The following is a 10,015-nucleotide window of genomic DNA, read 5'->3' as shown; positions in this document are numbered from 1 at the left end:
AGCTCTGCCCTGTTCATTCACGCAGGTAACAGTGGGGATGGTTCAGAAATCAGAGACTGCATCCCACTCACCTCTCCTTAGATGGCTCCAGCACCAATGTCTGTCTCTGAACTCATTGTCCCAGGTCCCTCCTTCAGCCAGGCACTGAAACTGAACTAAACTGAACTAAAACAGGCATTTTAAGATGTAATTAATCTGCTTTGGTTTAGATGCCAACTTCAGGATGAATTGTGTGCAAGTCTCCATTGCCCAGAATGGTTAGACAGATCCGAATTGTAAAAAAAATAAGAATGTTCAGGTTGAAAAGGTTAGAGGTAGACATCTACAAAGCAGATAAACCAAATGAGGTGCTTCCTAGCACAGGCACGTGGAAATGTCCCTGCAGATGGAGATTGGCAAGGTCTGCTTTGGACCAGAGGACCTTTCTCAGCAGAGATTCCCATGAAGAATGTGAACAACAAACCCCACTCTTCCCTGGGTACTGTCACCTGCAGATTGAGGAACAGCTACACGTGGAGCCCCATGATTGCAATGAATTACCTGAATTTAGGACCTTGCGTGTGGCGAGGACTTAGGCAAAGCCATGATACTCCTCAGAAGGAGATCACTGCCCTGCTCCTGGTGGCTCCTCTCAGCCTGAGGAAGGCAGTACCTGCCCTGTGCCACAGCAAAGGTGTGAGCTGTGCTCCTGGCTGTGGCCACAGCGGTTACTTGCTCTTTCCTGGTGGCCTATCCGTGAACATCTCCCTCCTGAAATGACCTGTTGGCAGCCAAGACAAAGAAACATAGAAGTGGTCATGTCTGGCAGGGATGTGGTGGCCCCAGAGGAGATTTCAGACAGCCACGTCAGACCTGAATTTGTTGTCATGCTTGTTTTCGAAGCTCGTCAAAGTTTTAGCAGCAGACATTAACGCTACCACGACTTTTAATGCTGGAATAATTTTAAAGGACTCAGTGTTTAAGACCTGAATCCCAATATGCACAGCAAGGACACTAAAGCTCAAATATCAAGGTACCAATCATGTTCTTGTAGCTATAGTGACTAAAGTCACTGTAAAAACATACAGTAGTCTTTGTACGAGCAGAAAATGGGAAGCAGAAGAAATGCATTTCTGAAAATCGTCAGCAAGTTCTTTTTGCTCAGAAAGAAGTGCAGTTAAACAGAACAAGGAAAGGGCAGCACATTCAATCCTCAGGTCAATTTTCCTTCAGACTCCATCAAGTGTTGCATGTTCCCGGTGAATGTGGCATTTTAGGTACCATTGACCAGACACAAAAGAAAACACACCTCCAGCTCTCCTTGGTAGACCCATGAAGTTTGTTGCTTTTCTTCCATTTCCCTGGGGTCAGGCAATTACCAGGCCCTTCAAGGTTTCATTTTTTGGGGGAAAGTATGTTTTAGGTTCCTGTGGCAATGAAGAAAAGGGTCAGCATTGAAGATTCAGAAGGACCATTTTTGATCAGTGTGAACACCCAGCTTTCCTGAGGGTGGATGGGATGGGAGCCATCAGTTGAAATGGTGGAATTGGGTCAGCACTCCCCAAATCAGCATCCTGTCCCCCCATCCCTCAGCAGGTCTATAGAGGCAGCTGACTCAAAGGGAAGAAAATGTTGAATTTGAGCTGGGAACACACAGATAAAGGCAGACCTGAGGAAGACAGTCACTTTCTCCTTGCCTGTGACAGCCCCATAGTGAGTTGTGAGGGCAAACACACCACATGCTGTCAGGTGCTCTGCAAAGCACTCTGAGCAAGATGAGCTGATTGACTGTCAACAGGCTGATTGTTCTCTCTGACCTGCTTTTCAACGTGATCTCTCACCAAAACACTATTTTATCTTCCTTTCAGCTCAGAAAGCTGATTCTGTCCTTCTTCCTGTGAAGCTCAGCTCTCGGTCCCAGCTGGATGTCCTGAGTGCTCATTTTAGGTGATTAAGAGACAAGTTATGCTGCAACGTTTCTCCATGGCACAGACACATGGGATGCACTTATCCAGCTGGTCAGCAAGTGAAACTCCCAGCCTGCTTTTATATATTAAGGTGATGTCTACAAGCTACATTAATTCTGGGACAAAATCTCCCCTGCGAGACTCATGGGCAATGCCCATTTTCAATGCCCTCTCTGTTCTGGTGGGATTTAGCTCACCCTACACATCACTGCAAAATCCATCACTCACAGGTTGCATCCCAGGAGATCTCAGTTCACAATCAGTGCCAAAGTCAGGAAACCTCTGGCTGTGGTTTCTTCAGCATTTGGGTTAGGAAGGGAGCTGTAAGATGAATGTTACTCAAGAGAAAGATCCTGTTATCCTGTGCTGGCTGCAAACTTGCAAAGAGAATCTTCTCCTGACCCAAGAAACTCTCTGGAAAAAAGAGGGCATATCAGCCAGAGTAACAAACAAGATGCAAGGCAGGACACAGCCTCTGGACTTTGATCCTGCAAAGTTCAGATCCTCTGCAGATCTTCCCACGTTTGCTCCTCTGAACCTGAAATCCTGTTCTGCCTGTGACCTTGGCAAGGAGCTGCATCCAAATGTGCCTCAGTTCCCTCTCTGCAGGACCAGGGGCACTGGCACTTGTTTGTGCCCCTGGAGCTCTCCAAGTGCTTGCAAATTGTTCAGACGCCGAGTATGACCCAAACAAACTGAGCTGGGGGTTGTGTAAACTATCTACACACATAAATCGGGACATTTAAGAGGGGAAGAGGAAGGTTTTGTTTGTGTATTTTATTATTACAGGGTATAAACAGGCAAATAAATAATTTACCATGTGACCCATGTTTTAAGGCAGCCCAAATCCATTCCTGCTGTGTCTTTCAGAGCCCTATTCAAAGTCAGAGACAGGCAAGGGAGCAGCCATACATTTATTTTATTGCTCTGCAATAAGCAAACAAGTTCAAATGAGTTGAAAGCGAGGATGGGAAAGAACGTGGCCATCCTCTTCTCCCAGGTCCTAGGAGGAATCTCTCTGTGCTCTTGGACTAGGGTTCATCTCACCAGCCTTTAGATGGCCACATCATGGATGTCTCCTAAAGACTGGTTGTGGAAAGCTCCCTTTGTGGAGAGGAGAGGTCATTTCTGCAGAATGAGTCACCTGATCTTATCTGAACCCTTTTAGACAGTCAGATAAGCATCATCCCCTGTCTTCTGGGGAAAGCTGCACCAGGGCCATGGACTGGCAGTGCTTGTGGGCTGGGCCAAGAGGCTCAGAGGGGAGGACAGGCTTCTGCTTGTTGTCATGTGGCTCCAAAATCACAGAACTGGATTCCTGGGGACTGCAGGTTTAAGAGAATTACATTTCAGCACACCCAGATAGTGCCAGATTCGTGCAAGAAGCAACCAGAGGAAGCAGGGTCTTTAAATATGCTTTTAAAGGTGGTGGGAATGGAGATGCAGCCTGAAAACGTGGCTGGGAAGACTTTTGTTGGGTCATTTGGTCTCCTGCTCCTGGGACTATGCTGGGATCCATCTGGGTTAGTCAACAGAGTTCCCAACAAGGGTTCAGCTCATCACCACCACAAGTTGGGGTTGCATCATTTCAGCCCCAAACCAATAATGAGGCAGGGCAACAAACTAGAAACACCTAATTACCTGCCCTGCACCAAATCAAGAAGGAAAGGATGCCTGGACATAGGCCCTTAAAGCTGCTAATGCAGAGATTGGCTCAGCATTGGCATTGGTGTAAAATTGCCCATCAGCTTCCCAGGGTGTCTCAACATCACAAAATCTAAGCTTTTCTTAACTACATTAAGGAAAACAATGTCCCTTCCTTCCCACCTTTAACCCATCACCTGGACTTTGCTGCTCTAGAAAGGATACAAAATGAAAGCCACAAAATATGTAGGAGTTTTCTCAGGAAAATCCAAGCTCGTCATGTCAGATGTCCGGGGTAGTGTTGCAAGGAAACTCAGTGAAATACAGGGAAGGGAAAAGCCCTGTTCATGTTTCAGTAGGTCACAAGGTGCAGTAAATGACCGTATTATTGAATGCAAATATGTACTCTGGATCAGTTGACCAGCTCTTGGGGTTTGGTTATTCAGTTACAGAGCAATGGTTCTTGCTGTTGCCTTTCCAACAGACTTCCGAAATAAGATCTTGATTTTTTAATTTAGACCATATTTGTCTCTTTTTAGGAAAAAAAAGTCCATGGTATCTATGGTGCGTGGCACTGCCAAACCTATTTTGTACAATTTCTCTCCTTCATCAAGAAGAAGGGATCAGAGCCTGGCAGGAGAGTGGATGGTTGAGGTTTCCCACAAGATCTCTGACCTAAAGGTCAAAACTCTTTAGCCCACTGTATTTTAGCAGCTGCAGAATTCAGCTTCCACCTAGATACAGCAAATGTTAGCATAGAACCACAGAATCATAGGAAAATCTGGTTGGAAGAGACCTCTGGAAATAATCCAACCATCCCCCTGCTCAAAGCAGGGCCAACTTCAACAGTTGCTCATATCTTTACACTTCTTCAGCCTGTGTTCAGAAATAAGGTCTGTGAGTGAGTCTGCTCTCCTTCAGCAGGAACTGTGTAAAAATTCTGCTTTCCAAGACCTAATCCAGGGAGATCTTGGCAGCATAGCAGGCTGGGTGACTTTCCCCTATATACTTCCTCACTAGTATCCTAAATATCATCTGAATTCCAGCCCCACAACTTCAGTGGCAGCTATTTCCTTTTCCCCCATGTTAGAGCAGCTGATCACTCTCCAAAACCAGCCCAAAGCCCTCAGTGTCTCACCTCGAGTTGCCCAGAGTTTAATGCACTTTCTGACACTTTGTGACATTTTCAGACCTGTGCTCATCTTCCATTTCCAGGCAAAGCTGGTGCATGCTGCGGCAAGAATTGAATAAATAGTGACAGGTCGATATCCTCAGCACTTGATTTTTACTCAGAAAGATGGGAAAGCAACATCAGAGACTGAAAACATTGGTTTGTACTCTGGGGGAGAGGAGTGTGCTGTCAATCCTGTGGACTTGGCTTCTCTTACCAACAGTACCAGCCCCGCTTCCACGGCCCTCCCTTTGTTCCATGTTCACTCAGGTTTGAGCTAGGGATCATCCCCCATAGCTGCATCCTGTACATGGCATTTATGGTCCTTCTCTTCTTTCTGTCCAAGCAGGAGAAGATCCCATGCAGGGTGAAATGTGGGAGCACAGCTCATCAAAAGGCTGCAGCACAAAACCTCTCCTACAGGTATCTCAGTCTTTTTGGGTACCTGAGGATGTGGTGGGTGAGAATACTCAGCTTACTCAGAGGAAGCAAAGCTGGAGGGGGTTTTGGTGTTAATGAAAACATTTTCCTGGCACAGCTGGAAGCAAAACCCTGAAAAGTTTGAGTCAATTCCTGAAGCTTTACTGGCTTGGTCTTCTGGGTCCCATCAGCAAAGCTGGTCATAAAATCACGGAATCACGGGACATCCTAAGTTGGAAGGGACCCACAAAGACCATCGGGTCCAACTCCTGGCCCTGCACAGCCCAAAGAATCACACCCTGTGCCTGAGAGCACCGAGCTCTGGCAGCCTTGGGGCCATGACCATTCCCTGGGGACACTGTTCCAGTGCCCAAACATGCTCTGGGTGTGGAACCTTTTCCTGATATCCAACCTAAACCTCCCCTGACACAGCTCCAGCTGTTCCCTCAGGTCCTCTCACTGGTCACCAGAGAGCAGAGATGAGTACCTGACCTTCCTCTTCCCCCAGGAGGAAGCTGCAGACTGCGATGAGGTCTCCTCTCAGTCACCTCTTCTCCAGGCTGAACAAGCCAAGTGACCTCAGCTGCTCCTCATATGGCTTCCCCTCTAGGCCTTTCACCATCTTCAAAGCCCTTAAGCCCTCAGTGATGCCTCAGACCAGGACTTGACCCATACTTGGCATTGTCTGTTTGAGGTCCTGATAGAGCTATGTCAGATAAACCCCTCTGCTTGTCCCCTCTTGCTCTAATTTACCAACATAACAACCTCATTGAAGAGAGACACATCCTCTGCTTTAATTCAGCACCTGCTTCTGAGAACATCAGGGTCCCCAGCGCTGCTGGATGAAGTTGGTGCTCTGAGGGGTTTGGGAGAAGCCCTTGGTAAAAGCAACACCACCGTGGTTGGAACAAAGGCTCAACAGCAAAGCTCATAACACACAATAAACGTCCCCCTCCAAACTCTGAATTAAACACCCACTCAGCTGAAACATTTGAATGATGAATATCATCATCTGGGGGCGGGGGGGAGGGAGGGAAATCTAGGCAGCTTTATTTTTTTCCAGCGCTACAGAAAGAATTTCCTTCCTCCTGCAGATGTGCAGCCGGGGCGCTGGAAACAGTTCCCCGTCAAGTTCAAGCAGCTGTACTCATGTGTCACCAGGCAATGAGACTCCAGGCCTGGGCTGTCAGCTCCACTATTGAAATTAATGGGCCAGACTCCTTACATTAGTGGAAATCATCCCATTTAAATATATATGTGTTATGCTGGGTGCATAAGGCAACTGCGAATCGGCAGCGGGTCGGGAGGAGGCAGGAGGGAGAGGGAAGTGACAGGGTGTAAAAAGAGAAAATCCGGGAAAGGGAGAACACATCCTCAGGGGAAAGATATTAATTCGATGAAAGAAGTGCAAGGAAAGCCAAGAACTGATCAGCTAGCACTGGACTGAGAGAGAGAGAGAGGGAGAGAGGAAGATAGTTACATGTATGGATAGATGGATGCATAGGTATTGGAGATCTGTGCAAGAACAAGCTCGGTGTGGGACTGTGTCAGTGCCCCAAACACCAGAGGTCACTTGGAACAAATACCTACAAGGATCACAAAAGCTTTCAGCAGCAACAGCGAACTTCAAACCACAGAACAAACACAGACTAGCAAGGGAATGAGCTTTTTTTTATTTTCCCTTCCTTACTTAGTATTCAGGAGAAGCAGCATTTTTCTGCAGCATTTAGAGAGAGTAAATAATCAGAAACATGCTCCTGGAGGAGCTGGGAAGGGGCCAGGGAACATGGGTGTGAGGCAGGGGAATGGCCAGATGCTGGCAGGGTTTCCCATGTGCAGAGGAGGGCGATGGGGACGTCTCACACCCCACAGGGATTCAGAGTTGCCACAGTGGTTTGGGCCACGAGGTCACAGGGGGCTGGGGGGACCTCCAAGGTCCTGCTGGGCTGGGGGAGCCTCCAAGGCCACTCTAGGCTGGGGAACAGTTCAAGGCTTGGCAGAAACCTGTCACTCTTCCAGGAGAGATGCTGGGGACTTCTTCCTGCCATTGATCCATCAAGAATCAAGAACCATTTTTTAGACAAATATTCCTGGTTTCCTGAAAAGAAACAAAAAGAAGGAGAAGAGACCTTGAGGTCAGAAGCTCTGTCCTTCAACAGAGGGTTTAAAAATGGAGATAACCCAGAATTTGGTGATGACAATTTATAAGGGAAATGGTTTCTTCGTCAAGAGTGTTCTGTTCAATCCCTCCCTATTTTTTTTTTTCTTTGCGATCACAAACATGAAGCTTCTGATATGGGAAAAAATGCATCTTTTTTTTTCCCCTGTGAAAAAAGTTGCATATTTTCACAGCTCTTTTTCAAAGCTGCTGCTGCAGTGAAATAAATCCCCTTCTCCTGCCTGCACTGGTGGGGCAGAGAGAAAAGAGCAGGGGCTGGGGGGGCCATCAGGTTTCCCTGCATTTCCCCACAGTGCAGCCATGCAGGGGAAAGCAGAAATGATTCAGAGGTTAAATACTGCCATGAAGAAAACATGAGCCTCGCCTGCATGTGGAAGCTCACAACTCCAGGAGCGTGTAAATGCATTTTTATTTTGAAGGAGTTGGTGTCACGGGGGCTGTCTCGGCTCTGGGGTGCTGCGAGAGGCGGCTGCTGGAGAGGGAAGGGTGGTTTGAGAAGAGATCCCAGTGTTCAAATGCAGGCACTAATGGGCCAGGAATGCTGCAGCTGTAAAATGGGGAAAACAAAACAATTCTGTTTTTGCAGAAGGACCTCACCAAAGATGACTCCACGAGCACACAATCCACCAATCCATCACCTCCCAGAATCCCACACGAGAAGGTGGGATAATTACTATAATTTTAATGTACTCCATGATGATTTAAATACACTGGGTAAACTAAAAATATCCTGCTTTTCCGTGAGGGCGCTGACTTTCTGAGGTAATGCTGCCCCAGAGCTGCCGGTGGTTCATGTGCCAGCCCCTTCTATTACCCCTCAGGGCACCATAAACCTCGTCACAGCTTTGCCCAGTGGAAAGTCTTTGCCTCTTGCCTTTTGCACACCTCTCCTTTGGAAAAAAAAAAAAAAAATCCTCTGCTCTTTCTCTTGTAATCTGTGGTAGAGCTGCAGAAGGAACAGAGGATGGAGAAGAGGACGTGAGCAGCAAGGGTGGGAGCAGGGAGCCTGGGCCAGCTGAGTGCTTCAGCATGCTTGGAAGTGTCAGTGAAGCGAATAGTGTGTTTCTAACACAGTCCTGAGTGTTGAAATACTGCTTAAATTGCCTCCAGAGCTGACATGAAACCCGAAGATCTGGAAGTATCTCCTGTGATTGATTGAGTGACTGATTGATTCGATTGTATATATTTTATATGTGTGTGTTAGGGCTGGGTTTGGCTGTCTAAACACCATTTCCCAGAGCCAAGTTACAAACTCTGGGGTATCCAGCCCCAGACTCCAGCTCCTGCTCCTGAGGACTGCTCGTCTTCCCTTGGCTCTGTGTCCCTTTGCCAGCACTGTGGGATGTCTCAGATATACAAGGGCATCTCAGATGGCACCAGGCTCCCGTGTGTAGGCACTGAATCCCACCCTCTGAGTCATTAAGGCTCACAGAGATCATATTTTCAAAGTTTCCCTCCGCAGCCACTGGGATCAGGACTTTACCTTAAAAATAAACAACATCCAAAGCCAAGAGTTTCCTGGATAGTCAATTAATTTTTGTGGGGGTTGGTTTGGAAGTATTCTGAAATCTGATCCTCATTGTAAAGTTGGGAATCTTGGCAGTCATGTCAAGAAGCAAACTGTGTATATTTTGCCTAGAATTGTTTCCACCATATAACCAGGAAATAATAATAAACAAAAGAGCCTCTTCTCCTTTAATTTATTTGCAGAGGTCTTCATGGATCCCTTGCTTGTCCCCCATCATGCTGGAAAGAAGAAAACCTGAGGTGAGGTTGGTTCTTGGGTCTGTGAAAATGCAGAATTCTTAGATAGAATCTACATGACTGCTCATGTGAGGTGGGTTTAGCAACACAGAAGTTCACTGGACCATTCCGATGGATATCTTGTTTAATAAACGAGGGGAAACATGCTTCTTCCCTGGATGAGGATCCAGGCTGGGCTTCATCCAGTGCTGGTAAGGTCTCTGACTTGGAATTGCAGAGTTTTTGGGTCTTGGGGAAAGAATGGGGGCAAATGGGTCAGTCTGGACTATCAGGTTTTTGTGTTCATTTGTAGGGTCTCCGGCAGGAGACCTTCAGGGCAAGCTCACAGTGAAGGAAACAAAGGATTTCACAAACTCCAGCTGATACAAAACCAGTGACCTTTGTTCTGCTCCTTTGTTGACCACTGAGAAATTATTATTGCACAGATAAAGATCATAAATTTTTGTGCCTGGCTTTTTTCCTAGATCCTGTTTAACAGTGTTTCTTGGCAGTTTCTTAGTAGATACTTTTTAGCTCTGGCTCTCTTCCTGGAACTCTGGCAATTAAAGATATTAACATTCAGCTTTAAAAATAGCAAGGAGTGGGTATCCAGCCTCCCCAGATGAACATCCCTGAATGTGGGGACAGCTTTCAATGGTGCAGAGCCCAGAGCTGAGCCATGCAGACCATGGAGAGGCTGCCTGGTGTCTCAATACTCTTTCCAGTTCTTGTTCCCAGGACTTCCTCACCCTCTCTCCTTGTGCCTGGCAAATTCATGCCCATCCCTTCCAGATCTTTCGCCCCTTGGCTGGTTTATACAGAAACCACCACGCTGACAGGATGTCTCTGTCTTTAAGCGCTACAATTTAGGCTGTTTTGTTCCTGGGTAGAGCACCTACCTCTGCCGTGTTT

This window comes from Aphelocoma coerulescens, chromosome 2, assembly GCF_041296385.1.
Source record: "Aphelocoma coerulescens isolate FSJ_1873_10779 chromosome 2, UR_Acoe_1.0, whole genome shotgun sequence".
NCBI classification, from domain to species: domain Eukaryota; kingdom Metazoa; phylum Chordata; class Aves; order Passeriformes; family Corvidae; genus Aphelocoma; species Aphelocoma coerulescens.
Note: the sequence above shows the minus strand (reverse complement) of the source record.